The sequence below is a fragment of the Fukomys damarensis genome, unplaced genomic scaffold (genome assembly GCF_012274545.1).
Source record: "Fukomys damarensis isolate Sample0158 unplaced genomic scaffold, DMR_v1.0_HiC HiC_scaffold_13, whole genome shotgun sequence".
Taxonomy (NCBI): Eukaryota; Metazoa; Chordata; class Mammalia; order Rodentia; family Bathyergidae; genus Fukomys; species Fukomys damarensis.
The window spans coordinates 12,828,845-12,847,062 of NW_022900925.1; the positions used below are offsets into that span (position 1 = coordinate 12,828,845).

At 44.4% G+C, this 18,218-nt stretch overlaps 1 long non-coding RNA gene across 1 annotated transcript in view; it reads right to left on the reverse strand.

Moving 5' to 3' along the window:
• Nucleotides 1-13,972: 13,972 nt before the first annotated feature.
• Nucleotides 13,973-18,218, reverse strand: part of LOC104853419 — a 24,649-nt gene continuing 20,403 nt past the window's right edge. Inside the window, exon 3 of the long non-coding RNA XR_777786.1 lies at nt 13,973-14,303. This is a non-coding gene — a long non-coding RNA (uncharacterized LOC104853419). The remainder of the gene's footprint in view (nt 14,304-18,218) is intronic.

The following is an 18,218-nucleotide window of genomic DNA, read 5'->3' on the forward strand; positions in this document are numbered from 1 at the left end:
TAACAACCCAAAGACATTCTCATCTTCATAACATCAGAGAAAACAACTCATCAAATCAACCACAATCCTTTATCCCAACTGATACAATCAGCAACACATTAAGATCAAGCACAACTTGGAAATTGACCACCTGTGGTAGTTACTAGTCTATCACCCTTAAGCCATTTGAATTAAATTGAAATCAAGAAGCAGTCCAGAACATGTCTGCAGTGAACAAAATTTCAATATGGTGTATTTACCATTTAATGGCTCAGACAGAGGGAGGATGCAAGACCCCTGATCTCAGTTAGCTGATGGCAAAACCCATGACGCTGACTGACCTCAGGCTGCAAGGGCTAGATTGAGTTCCCCAACCTTCTGAATAGTTGAACTCCACAACGTTCTATTGCAGGTTTCCCACGCCCTTTCTTTAAAGATGTTCAAAGTTGGGAACTCAGAAAAATACCCTTGATGACCACCTCTGCCTCTGCAGAGTGGGTCCAAAGACTGGCACAGTCAGGAGGTCTGAGAGTGCTGGGTGGGGGCCTTATGGGGGTTCAGGGACACCTGCACCGCTACCTTCCTGGCACTTGAGCAATGGCGGCTGGGTCGGGAGCAGGCGTGGCTCTCCTTCCCGCAGTGGATCGGGGCCCAGGCTGCCTCCCGGCGCTTGAGCGATGGCGGCTGCCTTGAGACCATAATCTTAAGTAAAATAAATCAGTAAGACATGTGTGAATACTACATTGTCTCTCTGGTATGAGAAAGTGAAAGTACAAATGAAGACCAAAATGTATGATAGTTACTGTGGAATAGGAAGAAAATGTTCAAAGGGGAAAGGGAGCTAGGGAAGGAAGCGGGGGAAAGGAAGGAAGGGAAAGAAAAAAATGAGAAACATAGGACAAAATGGAAACAAAGCTTTTGGAACTAAGGAGAGATAAAGGTGTTGAAGGGAGAGAAAGGGAATTGGAAAAAAAGTAAGAACCAAGGTAGATCATGTAAAAGTACAAATTCCCTATGATGAATGTGATCACTATGTATATCTAAAATGTACCAATGAACTTAACTAAATTAATTAAAAAAAAGAGTCCTTAGAAGCTGGGCATTGTCATTATCACCACTCCTCTTTGATATAGTTCTGGAAACATTAGCCACAGCAATTAGACAAGAGAAAGAAATTAAAGCAATAAAAATAGGAAAGGAAGAAGTTAAACTGTCATTATTTGCTGATATGATACTCTACATTGAAGACCCAAAAAAACTCCACCAAAAGACTTCTAGACTTAATTGACAGATTCAGAAGACTATCTGGATACAAGGTGAACACCCAAAAATCAATAGCCTTCTTATACACAAATAACAGACTCATTGAGAGAGAAATTAGGGAAACAATTCCTTTCACAATAGCACCCAAAAAAATGAAGTATCTGGGAATCAATCTAACAAAAGAAGCAAAAGACCTCTACACTGAAAACTACAACACTCTGAAAAAAGAAATTGAAGAGGATATAAAAAAATGGAAAGATATCCCCTGCTCCTGGGTAGGAAGAATCAACACAGTGAAAACGGCCATACTACCAAAACTGCTATACAGATTCAATGCAATGCCAATTGAAATTCCAACACTATGTTTCACAGAAGTAGAGAAAAGAATGCAAAAATTCATTTGGAACCATAAGAGACCTAGAATAGCAAAATCCACTTTAGGCAACAGACACATGGCACCGGGTATAACAATTTCCAATTTGAAACTATACTACAAAGCCTCTGTGATAAAAACAGCATGGTACTGGCAAAGAAACAGGCCTGAGGATCAGTGGAACAGACTGGAAGACACAAAAACAAACCCAGATGTACTCAGCTACCTCATCTTTGACAAAGGAGCTGACCATCCTCAGTGGAGGAAAGATAGCCTCTTTAATAAATGGTGTTGGAAAAACTGGATCTCAACCTGCAAAAGATTAAAACTAGACCCTTATCTTTCACCATTCACTAAATTATAATCCAAGTGGATTAAAGATCTAAATATTAAAACAGAAGCATTAAACTTGCTGGAAGGTATGTTAGGCAGAACTCTAGAAGACATTGGCATAGGAAAAGACTTTATGAACAAATCCTCAGTAGCACGGGAACTAGCAGATAGAGTCAACAACTGGGATTTCATCTTATTAAAAAGCTTCTGTACTTCAAAAGAAACCATCAGCAGAACTAACAGACAATCTACAATGTGGGAAAAACTTTTTACCAGCTGTTCCTCAGACAAAGGACTATTATCAAGGATATATAAAGAACTCAAAACAATCAGCCCCCCCAAATATAAAGACCCAATTCAAAAATGGGCATCTGAAATGAACAGACATTTCTCAGACAGAGAAGTAAAAGCAGCAAGTATATATACGAAAAAATGTTCCACATCACTGATCATTCAAGAGATGCAGATGAAAACAACACTGAGATTCCACCTCACCACACAAAGAATGGCTGCTATCAAGAAATCACACAATAACAAATGTTGGTGGCGTTGTGGGGAGAAAGGAACCCTTCTCCATTGTTGGTGGGAGTGCAGACTGGTGCAACCACTATGGAAATCAATATGGAGATACCTCAAAGAGCTTGGACTGGAGGTTCCATTTGACCCAGCCATCCCCCTGTTGGGTATCTTTCCAAAAGAACTAAAAGAATCATATCACAGAGAAGTATGCGCAACCATGTTTATAGCGGCACAGCTTGTAATAGCTAAAACTTGGAAACAGCCCATTTGCCCATCCGTTGGAAACTGGATAAAGAAGATGTGGTTTTTCTATAAAATGGAATATTACTCAGCCATAAAGAATGAGAAAATAGATTCATTCATAGGAAAATGGATACATATTGAAGATATACTCCTAAGTGAAATAAATAAGGCACACATGTGTAAATACTGAATAGTTTCTCTGGTGTGAATAATCTGCAATAATACAGAAGATCCTAATAAGATTACTGACATTGTGAAATGGGAAGAAAGGAGCTAAAGGTGTAGGGAAGGTGGGATGGGTAGGGGAAGGGTAATAAGGGAAAAGAAAAAAAATGTGAGATAATGAAGAGATGCAAATAAAGTGTTTGTAGATGGGGAGGCGAGGAGGGGGTGAAGGGAGGGCAGGGACAAGGGGAAAAAATGAGAACCAATACTTGTCATGTAGAGGTACAAGATCCCAACAATGAATGTAACTGTACTGTATCCCTAAAATGTACCAATAAACTCAATTAAAGCTGAAAAAAAAAAAAAAGAAGCTGGGGATTGTGACATATACCTCCCAGCACTCTGGGAGACTGAGGCAGAAGGGTGTTGAATTTGAGCTCAGCCTGGGCAATGTAGGAAGACATTGTCTCAAACTAAAAAAAAAAAAAAAAAAAAATTGGGGGATATAGCTCAGTGTGAAGGTCCTGGGTTCAATTCCCAGTACCTCAAAATGAAGAGTCTTATGTTTTAAAGGCATTAAATGTTTACAGGTGAAATCATATCATATCTAGGTTTTGCTTTATAATAATTGGGGGAACCAGGCGTGGTGGTGCACATCTATAATCCCAGCACTCGGGAGGCTGAGGCAGGAGGAGCTCTGTGAGTTCGAGACCAACCTGGGCTATGTGGTGAGTTCCAGGTCAGTCTCAACTACATAGTGAGACCCTGTCTCAATAAAGCAAAACAAAACAAAAATAAATAAATAAAGTAAAATAATTGGGATAGAATGGGGAGAAATATGTAGGGGTATGGAAGAAAGAATACTGATTGTGAAGTGATCATTGTCAAGTCTGGTGATGGGTACATAGGTTTCATTTTTCTTTTCTCTCTACTTTTGTATATGTTTAAGATTTTCCATAACACAATTATAAAGGAACAAGCAGTGACCGACCTTCCAGGTGTGGAGACCAGCCCAACTACCATGCCAGGCTGTGTGCACTACTTACCCTAACCTTAGGTGTCTCTGTCTCTAGCTAGAAGAGTGAGGGGGGCAGGATTTAGATCAGTGGTGCCGCCACCTGCCTCCCAAGTGCAAGATCCTAAATTCGACCCCTGATAAAAAAAAAAAAAAAAAAAAAAAAAAAAAAAAATTTAAGAGTCAAAACCACGTGGAAGGGCCGGGGATTTAGCTCAGCAGTTCTGCCTCCTGCATTGCAAGCACAAGGATCCAAGTTCAATCCCCGGTACCAAAAAAAAACAACAACAACAAAAAAACACGTGGAAGAAGTATTAATGCATACACCGAGTTGCTTGACAGGCCCTTCCCTGGGGAGTACGGAATGAGGAAGGGAAAACTCCTCTGGGTTTGCCACAAGGCTAAATCATTTCGTGGTGTAAGAGAGAGACTTTCTGAAGAATGAATGTCACCCTCACGTCCACAGGCCCTGGCTGATGCTTGGCAGTGTATCCCATCTTAGCTTGAATTTTCTCAGACACAGGCCCTGAGACGAAGATGAGTGCAACAGGGCCCTGGGTTCAATCCCCAGCGCCGCCAACAGAACAAACAAAATAAAAAGACTAGAAATTTTCCCACCTGAGGGCAATGAGCAGGGATAAATAACCAGCTCCCACGGACTGAGTCCTGCTGCGAGGCAAAAGGACATAGTTTCTGGAAGATTGCAAGTTCAATCCCAGCCTGGGCCATTTAGTGAATCGGCCTGTCCTGTGTCACAATGAAAAAGTTAATCAGGGCTGGGCCGGGAATTTAGCTCAGTGGTGTCGCCACCTGCCTCACATACACAAGGTCCTTAGTTTGATCCTCGGTACAAAAAAAAAAAAAAAAAATTAAACAGGGCTGGGAATGTAATTCAGTGTGAAGATTCTGGGTTAAATCCCCCATACTAGGGGTGGAGGGGCCACATAATCTTTCTCGATTTGCAGCAGTGCTAGCAGAGCCAACCTTAGGTAGAGAAAGCTCCTTCCTGACACGCAGTATGCACCTGGATGAGCCCCGCAGCACCTGCTGCTGCTCCTTCGGAGGAATCGCTGTCCTTGCTTTGCTGAGATTCCACCAAATATTTCCAAAGCATTGCTAAACAGCATAGCCGGAGGCAGTGACGATCTTCTTTTAGGGGATGCAAGGGGAGAAAACATTGAGTTCTTATGGGACTTCGTCAGGGACAAATGGACGTTGCCTTGCTCTTGCGCAATTCCACAGACACTGCCCCAATTACTGGGCTGTGCTGGGGGACCGAGGCCACCCTTGGAGGCAAGTCCTGCTGAAAACTCTGTGCAGCTCTGTCTCATTCCAAGTCTCTAAGGCACTGGGCTCGATGCTTCCGATTTTCTTGGGAATGATAGCCTCTTAAAGGCAGGATGGTCATCTACATGTCAAGTAGAAATGAGATCCTGAGTGTTCCAAGACTGCCCTCCACCACCAAGCTTTTCTCACTGGTACACACCTGCTGGATGAATCTGCGAAAAATGCACGTGCAGATGAATGAATAAGCGGGCATGTATCTGCAGAAGTGATTAACTGAAATTTCACTGTCAGGAATATGCAAAATCATCACACACAAACCATCTTGTTCCCCCTAAAGTAAGCCCCACCCCCTTTTTGGTGTCAGGGATCAAACTGTGGCCCTTGGCCTTGCAAGGCGGGTAGCAGACCTACTGAGCCAAATCCCCGGAACCTGAAGTAAGCCATTTTAAGAAAGTAAGACCTGTGGTTTAGAAGTGTTAAGTTCCACAGCATCTCATGGTCATCAAGATCTGTGTTTCCTTTGTTTGTGTTTGTGTGTGCATGTACACGCCAAACACTGAGCAAGCTGAGTGTGGTGTGAACACCTACAAATCCAGCTACCAGGGTGCCTGAGGCAGGAGAATCACAAGTGTGAGGTCAGCCTGGGCAACTTAGTGAGCCCTTGTCTCAAAATAACATCTAATGGAAAAGGGTTGGGATTGTAGCTCAGTGGCAGAGCCCAGCATGCATGAGGCCCTGGATTCAAGATCCAGTATTGAAATGGGTGGGGTGGGGCAAGAAACCTATGAGACCTTCTAGAGGCCTCTTTGTGTGTGTGTGTGTGTGTGTGTGTGTGTGTGTGTATGCAGGTAGAGGGATGGTATTAGAGAAAGCTAATGTATAAGATGACATTTGAGTTGGGCATGCCTGTAATCCCAACACTAGGGAGGCTGAGGCAAGAAGATTGCTGCAAGTTCAAGGCCAGCCTGAACTACATAGTAATGACCTGCCTCAAAAAAAAAAAAAAAAAAAGATGACTTTTGAGTTAGACCTTTAAGGGCAAAGCAAGAAGGGAATCCCCCACCCTGTGGGCTGGCCTCCTCACAGCGTGCCATGGAACCAAAGTGCGGCATCAAATGCCAACACCCTGAGCCATGGCCTTGGAAAGCTCCAGACTAGGCAGTGGTGCTCCTGCAGTTGGGCCACTGTGTCACCCTCCCACCTTTCAGGGTGGGCTCACACCTTCTAGGAGCCATTGGCTTCCTTTATCTGGCCCCTGAGGCTGGCTTTGATGCACAAGAATTGATTTTTCTGCTCATGTCACCCAAGCACATCAGGGACTGTTGCCACCAAGGCCATTCTGATAAACCACGTCTGCCCTAGGACTGATTTTGATAAGTCAGAGAGGGACATAGCAACTACCAGGCAATTTGTCAGGGATTATTGGTCAAGAATTATTTTTGGCTCGCCGGGCATGGTGGTGCACACCTGTAATCCCAGCACTCGGGAGGCTGAGGCAAAAGGATCGCTGTGAGTTCAAGATCAGACTGGGCTACATAGTGAGTTCCAGGGCAGTCTCAACTACATAGTGAGACCCTGTCTCAAAAAACAAAACAAAACAAAAAAAAAGAATTATTTTTGGGGCCGGGAATTTAGCTCAGTGTTACTGCACCAGCCTAGCAAACACAAGGACCTGAGTTCAATCCCCGATACCAAAAAAAGAAAAGAAAAAAGAATTCATATTGGAAGCCATGCACTGTGGCAAGCACCTGTGGTCCCTGCTACTCAAGAGGCTGGGGCAGGAGGACTGCTGTGAGTTCGAGGCCATCCTAAGCTACACAGTGAGATCTTGTGTGTGTGTGTGTGAGTGTGTGTGTGTGTGTGTGTGTGTGTGTGTGTGTCTCAGGAAAAAAGGTTATTTAGCTCACAGTTCACAGAGGCTTCAGTTCATACTTGCCTGGCCCAAGGGATCCTGTTAAAATAAATTCATATGGAGAAAGAGTACTTTTTCTCATTCATCTCATTCTTTCAGCCAATATTTAAATAGTAAGAAGGCAAGGTTCCAGCCCTTCAGGGTACACAGTGAATGAGAAAGTTGTCTCTGTCCCCATGAAACTTACATTCCAGATTGTAGTTGACTTCACAAACTCATCTTAGTTACTAACGACAGCATTTCTCATACATCTAAGCAGAAAAGAACTTAACTGCAGGAGATTTGTTTGGTAGCTAGAAGAGTATCCAAAGGGCTGGCACTGTTGTTTGGTGGTAGAGCACACGCTGAGCGTGTGTGAGACCCCGGTTTTGATCGCTAGCATTGCCAAACAAAATAAAAGGGCCAAAAAATTAGCCTTGGAGGCTCGATACTTGCACAGAGACTACTAGCAACACAAGCTCCTCAAATCTAGATAGTCTAGATTAAGATGTAGTCTCTAGCCGGGCATGGTGGCATATGCCTGTCATCCCAGCACTCGGGAGGCTGAGGCAGGAGGATTGCTGTGAGTTTGAGACCAGCCTGGGCTACATAGTGAGTTCCAGGTCAGTCTCAACTACATAGTGAGACCCGGTCTCAAAAAACAACCCCCCCCCAAAAAAGATGTAGTCTCTAAGTTTTAACTCAGCACTGAATTTCAAAGACTTGGTTTAAAAATATGTATATAAACTCTTTAATATCAATTACATGTTGAAATGATAAAATTTTGGATATATTAAGTTAAATAAAATATCTTATTAATGTTTCTACTGGAATTGGGCACAGTGGGGCACACTTGTAACCCCAGCTATTCAGGAAGTAAGAGATGAGGATTACAGATTTGAGGTCAGCCTGGGCAACCTAACAAAAAACCCTGTCTCAAAATAAAATTTAAACTAGGTGGAACATGTCTGTAATTCTAGCACTCAGCAGGAACTGAAGCACGAAGATGTGTCACAAATTCAAGGCCAGCCTGGGCTGTGGAGTGAGTTTGAGGCCAGTCTGAACTACATAGGGAGACACTGTCTCAAAAAAAAAAAAAAAAAAAATTTAATGGACAGGGCTGGGTATGCTGTCACATGTCTGTAATTTCAACCCTCAGCATAAGTTTGAGGCCAGCCTGGGTTACATACTGAGTTTGAGGCCAATCTGGACATGTAGTGAGACCCTATTTCAAAAAAAAAAAAAAAGAAAGAAAGAAAAAAGAAAAGGATTGGTGCTGTAGCCAGAGTTGCTAGAGGTCTCCTAAATTCAATCCCCAGTACCAAAAGAAATTTCTTTGTTGCCAGGGATTTAGCTGGTTCTGCCGCTTGCTTTGTAAGCACAAGGTCCCGAGTTTGATCCCTGGTACCAAAAAAAAAAAAAAAAAAAAATTTCTTTGTCTTCTATTGTATAGCATTACCCCAGAACAAAGAATAATAAGCCAATCCCAAGGTTAGGCTGTTTGTAGGTGGCAGGTGAGAACTACCCACCGTCAGGAGCAATTCTTCATAATTCTGGGAGAAAATCATTTCACAATTAATTATGGCTAGGGCTCTATGTGGCCTAGTCTGCTTGCTGGCCAGCTATGGCATGTCGAGACATAATTCCATTTTTGCCTCCGGTCACAGCTAAAACCTCAGTGGTTGCGAGATGCTGTGACACTCCAGGGCAGGATTACATTAGTTGAAGAGATCCTGATTCTTTGAGAATTGATAGTAAATGAAAGGTTTCACTTTGGAAGGGACAAATTCCTATCAACATAAATTCCTCATAGACCTAGGATTATCCCCTCCTCTGAGTCACCAGTTACTCCCTATGAACCCAGTGAATAGTGGCAAGTTCAGGGTGCCTTCGTCTTTGCTGCCCAGTGCAACATTGATCAGGTGAGAACCCAGCTTCTTCTCCAAGTCTCGTTTCCTGTCTTAACTCCTTAATTCACTTTGTGCTGTAGTGGCTCAGAGGAGACCAGGACCTACTGTAGGAGTTTCGGTAACGCCCCCAGTCTTAACTCCTGTCTTAACTCTTAACACTTTGTGCTGTAGTGGCTCAGAGGAGACCAGGACCTACTGTAGGAGTTTCGGTAACGCCCCCTTTCCCTGTTCCCTACACTCCACAACATCAGCTCAGTAGCTCCCTTGGCAGGTGCTAAGCATTGTTGCTGTTGCTGGACTCTCTGCCCTCATTGCCTCCCAGAGCCTTGCCACCCTTGCTGGCAATGTTCTTTCTGTAAAGCTGATGCCTCGTGCCTCTTGGCACCATATCCTTTGTTCTGGTCTCATGTGGGTGCCTCTGGTTGGTGGCCAGGTCACCCTATTGGGCCCTTCCTAGGAAGGAGGCTAGGCAGGCAGTTCCAGCATTTACCTGGGAAAGGTGGGATTACCAAGATATAAGACATGTGTTCAAAAAATGCTGGTGGTCACACATACAATGAAGAATTCCTAATAATGAGGAATGCACAAGCATATGGAGAACTTTGTGTGAAACATACACAACTGAACATTATTCAGCTATGAAAAAGGAAGAAATTCTGTCGACTTGGATGGAACTGAAGAACATAATTTTTGTTTGTTTTTTGAGACAGGGTCTCACTATGTAGTTGAGACTGACCTGGAGCTCACTATATAGCCCAGGCTGGTCTCAAACTCACAGCGATCCTCCTGCCTCAGCCTCCCAAGTGCTGGGATTACAGGTGTGCACCACCACGCTCTGCTCCAGAGGCTAATTCTTGATATGATCATTATACATTTGTACACATGTATGAAATTATCTTACCCCATAATATATACAATTATTATATGTCAAAAAATAACCTGTGCTAAGCATAGTGGCCCACTCTTGAAATCCCAGCACTCTAGGAGGCTGAGGTAAGAGGATGCCAAATTCAAGTGCAGCCTGGGGAACTTAGCACCTTAGCAAGACCCTGTCTCAAATGAAAGAGAAAAAGGGCCGGTGTGAAGGCCTTAGGTTCAATCCCTAATATTGAAAAACAAAACAAAATGAAAAAACCCACAAAAATCTTGCCTGTGCTTTCTCATCAACCTGGAAAAATGGGGCCAATAAAACAGGTTCGTCTGATTTACAGTATAGCTGTTCTTTCAGTCACAGGCGTCTCTGCCCCTCCCCCCTTGACCCTTTCCCCAGGCTGTCCTGGCCAGTTGTCTTTCAGTCACACCAGCGCTGAGTCATTCCAACTACCCATCTCTTGTGTCTTCCTCTGTGCAAATAAGCACAGCTGGAAAACAAATCACACATCTGGGCATATTGGTGCAGCTCTGAATTTATTCCAACACCAACTGGGTTCTCCAGGAGGCTGGCTGTCTTCTTGCTTCTCCAGTCAGAGCTCTCTACTGTTCCCCACTCCTCTATCCCCTTTCCCCACAATCAGCAAATAGCCTCATTCCTGTTCCAAGGAGCACAAAGGATGATGATCCTGCACCCTCAGATTCATGTGCACCCACATACACAGGAAGAAGTATCCCTCTAATCTTTACCCTCTTTCATGTGTGTGTGTATTTGTGCCTGTGTGTGTGTTTCTGTGTGTTTTACAGTACTGGGGACTGAACCAAGGACCTTTGAATTCAGTTATGTAATCAGCTCCCACCCCCATTCTTTTTGTTTTGTTTTTTGAGTCAGGGTCCTGTTATGTGTGGTTCAGGCTCACTTTGAACTCACTATGTAGCCCAGGCTGTTCTCAAACTCATAACAGTCCTCCTGCTTCAGCCTCCCAAGTTGGTAGGATTACAGGTGTGTGCCACCATGCCCAATGCTCCCCCCCAAAATTTTTTTTTTGTACCGGGGATCAAACTCGGGTCCTTGCGTTTTCAAGGCAGGTGGCAGAACCACTGAGCTAAATCCCTGGCTCTCTCACAATTCTTTAAGTCAGAGTTTCACTAACTTGTTAAGTTGCCCATGCTGGGCACACAAACTTGAGATCCCTGTGTCTCAGCCTCCCAGAGAGCTGTTATTACAGGTGTGCACCACCACACTGGCTATTTTTGGCTCTACTTTCCAACTGCCACTTTCTACCTTCCAATTCCTTGATGTTAGTGTTCCTCAAAAAAGTCAGTTACTCCACACTCATGGATGGCTTCTGCTCCCATTACTCTGCTCTGGGTGTGCTTACTAAAATCAGTTTCAATTTCCTTCTTACTGAGACTGGCAAAGACCTGCGGTGAGGGGATGAAAGCTCAGAGATGAGTGGCACCTGAGACAGGTAACAACTTCCTGGATTCCTAGGGCAGATAAGAAGAGGACAGGCTCTCAGGGAAATAGGTCAAGTTCATGGGTTTGGGGTTTTGGCCAGTTGCACTTTGTGAGAACAGCAGAACAGGAAAACTAAGGTCTGGTTTCAACCTCTGGCCTCCTCAGGGGTCTTAGGTCTCCTCTCTGGGTGGGAGGACCAGGGTTGCTGTGAGGAGCCCCACAAGCAAAGCAGCTCAGTGGGCTGCTCTGGGACCACAGGCAGCTCAGAGACATGGCCAGCATTTCTTTTCTTTTCTTTTTTTTTGGGTACTGGAGATCAAACTTGGGACCTTGTGCTTGTGAGGCAGGCGGCCAAACCACTGAGCTAAATCGCCGTTATTTCTTAGGAGGTCTCCACCAACCTTACACCCAGGTCTTACACACTCTGTCTGAAGAGACAGAGATCCAATCCTGTTTACAGATGGGAGAACTACCAGCTGACGCTGAATACCTATAGTCCCAGACTTTTAGGAGGATGGCTTGACTAGGAGTTTGAGGCCAGCCTGGGCAGCACACAGAGGCTCTGTCTCCAAAAGGGAAACCAACCCAAAAAATGCAGATGGCAGTACAAAGACTCCCCAAGGGACAAAGAAGCTAGTAAGTATTCAGGAGGAACTGCAGGCATTCTTGCAGAGCAGCCAGGAGAGTGGGGACATGAATGCAACTCAGACCAGGTCTGCCTTCAGAGCAATGCATACATAGCCCTCCTTCCCAAGCAATTTCCCACGTAGGTTCTCTCTCTCACAGTCAAATTTCTGAGTGAGCAGTCTCCTCTGTCAAATCCCACTGCAACTAGAATAAAGTCCATGCGCAGGGGTGGCGTGTGGGCAGTGGGAGAGCACATCCCTAGCAAGTGTGAGAGCCTGCGTTCCACTCACGGTGGTCTATAAAGCCTCTGTGGATTTGTCCCTTTCCATCTCCCTGACAGCACAGCCCCTTGCCCCAGGCACACAAATTTGCCTTGTGCTTTCTGCCAGTCTGAGTCTCCTCACTTCACTGAGTCACTCTTTCCTGAGCCATCAAATCACAGCCACCTCACCAGTCTCTGAATTCAAATGTCACCACTGCAGGAAAGGCTTCCCGGACTACCTTAGTTAAAGTAACCGTTCCAGTCAGCCTTGTCTGGAACCTGTTTTGTTTTCTTCACAGTATTCCTCAGTATCTGCAGTTAGCCCCTTCAATTTGCTGACTGGCCGATTTATTGACTGTTGCTCCTCACTAGAATGTGAATTCTCACTCAAGTTTTTTTGCTTTGTTTTGTTTTTGTGGCACTAAGGATTGAACCCAAGGCCTTTATTACGACCTACATCCTTAGTGTGTGCCCCCACCTCCCTCCCCCATCTTTGTTTTGGTTTTTTTATTTTGAGACAAAGTCTTGCTAATTCACTAAGTTGCCCAGACTGTGCTGAAACTTTCCACCCTCTTGTCTCAGCTCCCCAGAGTGCTGGGATACAGGTGAGTGTTACCATATCCAGCCTTACTGAAGCTTTTTAATATTGTCGTTTGTTCACCACTGACCTAGCAGTTCCTGAAATAGGACTGGCACTTGGTCCTCATGAGCATTTTCTGACTCACTTCACTCAGTGTGCTCTTCTTTTTTGGTGTTATTTTATTTCATTATTATTTTTTTGAGACAGGCTCTCGCTTTGTAGTTCAGCCTGGCCTTGAACTCACTATGTAGCCCAAGTTGGCCTCAAATTTGTGGCCATCCTCCTGCCTCAGACTTCTGGGTGCTGTAATTATAAGTGTGCACCACCATGCCCAGCTCTACTTTTTAGATGTTATGAAATAATAAGGCTGTGAACATTCAGATACAAGTTCTTCTGTGAATTTTTTTTTGTTGTTGTTTTGTTTTGGTACAGGGGATTGAACTCCGGTCCTTGTGCTTGCAAGGCAGGCTGCGGAACCACTGAGCTAAATTCCCATCCCTGAATGTATGTTTTTATTTATTTTTATTTTTATTTTTTGGTTTTTTTGAGACAGGGTCTCACTATGTAGCTCAGACTGCTCTGAAACTCGCTGTGTAGCCCAGGCTGGTCTCGAACTCACAGCGATCCTCCTGCCTCAGTCTGCCGAGTGCTGGGATTACAGGAGTACACCACCACGCCTGGCCCTGAATGTATGTTTTAAATTCTGTTATTGTAGAATTTCTGGATCATGTGGTAATTTATATATATATATATATATATATGTATGTATGTATATGTATATACATACATGTACATATACATACATGTGTGTGTGTGTATTATAGTACCGGAGATTGAGCCAAGGGCCTTCACACTGAGCTATATCCCAAGCCCTTATTTATTTATTTTTTTCAGCTTTAACTGAGTTTATTGGTACATGTTAGGGATATAGTACAGTTTTATTTATTTTATTTATTTATTTTTCTATTTATTTTATTATGGGATAAGGTCTTACTAAATTGCTAAATTCCCCAAGCTAGGGGCAGGGTTTGTTATCCTCCAGCCTCAGCCTCTCAGAGTGCTGGGATTACAGTTGTAAGCCATCATGCTCGGCTTTTAACTCTCTGTCTATCCATCTATCATCTGCCATTTTGAGGATCCAATCTGTGTTAGAGAGACAGAGAAGAGAGAGCATCTGGACAGGTACAGTGTGAGGAACAAGGCTTATTTATTATGGCAGGCAACAAGAGGTCTGAATCTGAAAGGGGATTCAATAGCCATCCAGCAGATAACAAAAGCTGTAAAGGAAAGGGGAGAAGTTGTGGCCTTGAGGAATTTGGAAGATGGAGAGGAGTGAGGTCAGGGAAAAGCCAGTGCAGACGTTATCAAGCTTCTTGGAACTGTGGGGTTCTGACATGAAGTCTTGTCTTTGCTCTTCTTTGAAGTTTCTTGTACTTCCACCACTGAGGCTTCAATCTGAGACCTGTGCAGCTGCCATGGAGATGGACCTCACCTACCAGGTGTGATGTTCTTGTCTCTTTGTTGCTATAAACAGAGGGAGAGGGCTGGAGGTTTAGCTCAGTGGTGCTGCCACCTGCCTCACAAGAAGGAGTTAGCAAAATAAATAAATAAATAGACTAAATAAACAGAGGGAGAGGGTTGAGGAGGGGCACTGTTTTTCTTAGCTTTTTTTTTTTTTTCATACTAGGGATTGAACTCAGGACCTTGGGCTTGCCAGGCAAGTGCAGTGCCACTGAGCTACACCCTCAACCCGTTCATGATTTCTTTGTGCAGAACATATGAGTGGCATGGACATTTTTTTTTTTGGACATCTTAATTGGGAGAAAATTTTTTTTTGGGATGCAATGAATGGAGGGGTGGTCAGCACTAGCTTTTGTCAAACTGACTGATTGGTGATGGCCTGAACTCATTTTTGTAGGAATTGTGAAAAACAAAAAACAAAAAAAACCCTGAAGAGGCATGGCTCAAAGAGGAGGAGGAGAGGAATGGAGACAAGAGGCTCAGTTAATGGAAGGAGCCATGAGCCCCAGCCCCAATACAAATATTGGTCCAAGAGTCTGACAGGTGTTGGTTCATTTCTGAAGCCTTTTTAGTTAGCTTTTTTTGCTGTGTCTTGAACTATGCCTGATTGGTTGGTATAAAAGCAACATTTTTCTGCTAGAAAGATGTGTAGACCACCTTTTTCAGCTGTGAGAAAGTATAGGTCCCTACTATTTTGGAGGGTTACTGTCACAGGGAATCTGTCTGGTTCTGTAAGGTAAGAATGGAAGTTAGTTATTTCTTTGAGGCTGTCAGAAAGATCTCAGGAGAGGAAGCCATAGTAGGTCAGGGAGGTAGCTAGACCTGTTATGCCTATCCCTGTGGTAGTGGCAACTCCCAGACCAACAAACAAGGGAGTTACATTGTTGATGACATGCAGGCTAGGGGAGAGGAAGGGGAAGTACAAGGAGTGGGATTTCCCATGAAGAGCAGAGAGAGGTGATGAGAGTGGCAACAAGGGTTCACAGGAGATCTCAAGTTGGAACTCAGAGCTGTAACATAATATGGGTGGGTGACCAAGGCAGATGTCTCCAGAGTTGGTCAGACACCAAGTGAAGACTGTCTTCCCAAAGCATGTGTCGCCGGTACTGGGTTTACGATGCATAGAAAGTGGAAAAAGCCTCTTTCTGTCTCAGCAGGGGAGGGGTCTAGAATAGGAGAAGGGAAACCTAATCATAGTGAGGGTGAGTGTGAGCATGAAAAGTGATTTCATCCCGGAGGCAAAAGGCAATTGATTTGGATCCCTAACAAGATTACAAATAAGTCGCATAGCTGAATGCATAATAAAAACACAGAGTATTCAGAGCTCTCTCTATCAAGCATTCATCTATCTTTTAAAAAAAGCCCTGAAACCAAGAGAGATCAGGGCTGACCAAATGAGGGAAGTGGGTGCATCGACAGGATAGACAGGGGCAGGGTATTTATGTGTCCTCTGGAATCTGGAATAACCTGAGGGAAGTAGGAGAAATTACTTGAGATTTCCATGAGAAGGGTCAGGTAAGTTATCAGCAGGGCATAGCTTTTCTGAGAGAGATGTACCCACGGGGGAGGGTCCTATTGACAGACAGCTGTTGGCACACTGTAGATAACCAGAAAGGGGTCTGTTCATTAGGCAGTAGGGCTGGAGGTTTAAATCTTTAATTAGGACCAATTTGTTAACCAGGCTATCTTCAAAAGGCTGGGTATCAGGAGATGGCAGGAGGAGGTTAGCAGCATAGCAGCATGTCAGATCTCTCTCTCTCTCTCAATTTTTTTTTTTTTTTTTTTTTTTTTGTACCGGGGATCAAACTCAGGTCCTTGTGCTTGTGCAGCAGGCACCAGAACTACTCAGCTAGATCCCTGGCCCTTAGATCTCTTTTTTGACTTGTTGCAGAACTGGGAGGTAGTCTACAATGGGGCTGGCCTTTGGGCTGAGGTTAGGCCCAAGCAGAAAGGTGTGGCCATATAAAAGCTCAAATGGACTATATCCCCTAAGTTCCTGGGGGTGTCTCATATGTGAAGGAGAGTGATTGGGAGCAGGGAACCCCAGTCCTTATGGAGCTGGAGTGTGAGCTTAGTGAGGTGGCTTTTGAGGAGGCCATTGGCACTTTCTACCTTTCTAGGTGATTGAGGCCAATAGGGGGTATGGAGGTTCCATTGGATACTAAGTGACTTGGACACTTCCTGGGTAACTTGACTAATGAAAGCTGGGCCATTGTTTAATTCAGTGGAGGTGGGAAGACCAAAATGAGTGATGTATCAGCTAGGAGGGAGTTGCCAGTGGCCGGGGCCTTTTCTGAGCTGGTAGAAAAGGCCTTAACCCATCCAGTAAAGATAGTGACCCAGAGCTGGGCATGGCGGCACACACCTATAATCCTAGCACTCAGGAGGCTGAGGCAGGAGGATTGCTGTGAGTTTGAGACCAGCCTGAGGTTTTTTGAGAACCCTGAAAAAAAAAAAAAAAAGATATTGACCCAGAACAGGAAGTACCTTAACTTTTGCACTCGTGGCATGTGAGTAAAATCAATTTGCCAATCCTGAGTTAGGGAAAAACCTCATGCCTTATGTGTAGGAAAAGGAGGGGGCCTCAGAAAATCCTGAGGTGTGGTTGTGTGTGAGAAAGACATTGAGTGGTAATGGTTTTAAGAAGAGCCTTCCAGGAGGAAAAGCAGATGAGAGGTTTGAGCAGTTGCATTAGGGGTTTATAGCCTATGTGAAAATTGTCATGAAAGGACGAAAGAATGGTATGGGCCTATGAAGTGGGAAGGAAGAAATTTTCCTGGCGTAGGAACCATCCTTCTTTGGCAACAAGGCCTTGATCTTGTTGGCATTCAGAAAAGGAATAGGCTAGGGTAATCTCAGAAAGGGCAAAATATTGACCCTTGGGGTGCAGGAGAGAAGGCAGGTTACCTCTTTAGTGGTTTTGTCTGCAAAGGCGTTTCTGGGAACTCTGGGGTCTGAAAGTCTCTGGGGTCCTCTGCAGCGAAGCACAGTTGCCCAAGCTGGTAAGAGGGTGGCCTGAAGAAAGGCTTTAATGAGTGGAGCATTAATCGCTGAAGACCCTCAGGAGGTGACAAAACAGCTTTTTAGTCCAAGTGGTAGTCTGGCTGTGTAGTATATGAATGCATATTTGGAGTCTGTATAGATGTGAACCCGTAGGCCCTTAACTATGGTAAATGCATGGGTCAGGGCAATCAGTTCGGCCTGTTGAGAGGTAGGTGGTGGACAGAGGGAGAGCTACTGTTTTTATGATAAAATCTTGGGACGTGACTGCACATCTTGCTCTGGAAGGGGAGTTAGGGATGGGCTTATATGATTTCTATTGATGAACCAGGTGTGAAGGTCAGGAAAGGGGAAGGTGGAAATATAAGGGAAATAAGAGGTTGCTAGATGAATTAGAGACATACAGTTGTGTGGTTCACACTCTTTAGGAAGAGACAGCATGTCTATAAGAGGCTTGCTTAAAATTGGGGCCCAAGGTGATGGCAACCATAAGGATTTCAATGAAGAGCACATAGAGCTGAAGACGGTAAGGGGCAGAAAGAAAATGTGAGATGAGGGATAAGGATATGAGTCCCAGAAGGCTGTGGGAAGAGTAGAGGGTGAGTAGAGTATGTCTAGCAATTTTTGAGTGATTCTAGAAGTATCAGGGCTGCTGTGGTAGCTGTCTGTAGGCACGGCAGCCAGCCCAAGACCATGGGGTCAAGCTGTTGGAACAGGAACGTGACTGGACATGGGCTTGGACTCTGTGAGAAAACCCCCACTGCACATCCCCTGTTTTACTGTATAGAAGCTGAAGGGCTGGGTGAGGTCCAAAAGAGCCAAGGAGAGCCAGGGGATTTGGCTCAGTGGTTCTTCCACCTGCCTCACAAGCACAAGGGCCCAAGTTTGATCCCCAATACAAAAAAAAAAAAAAAAAAC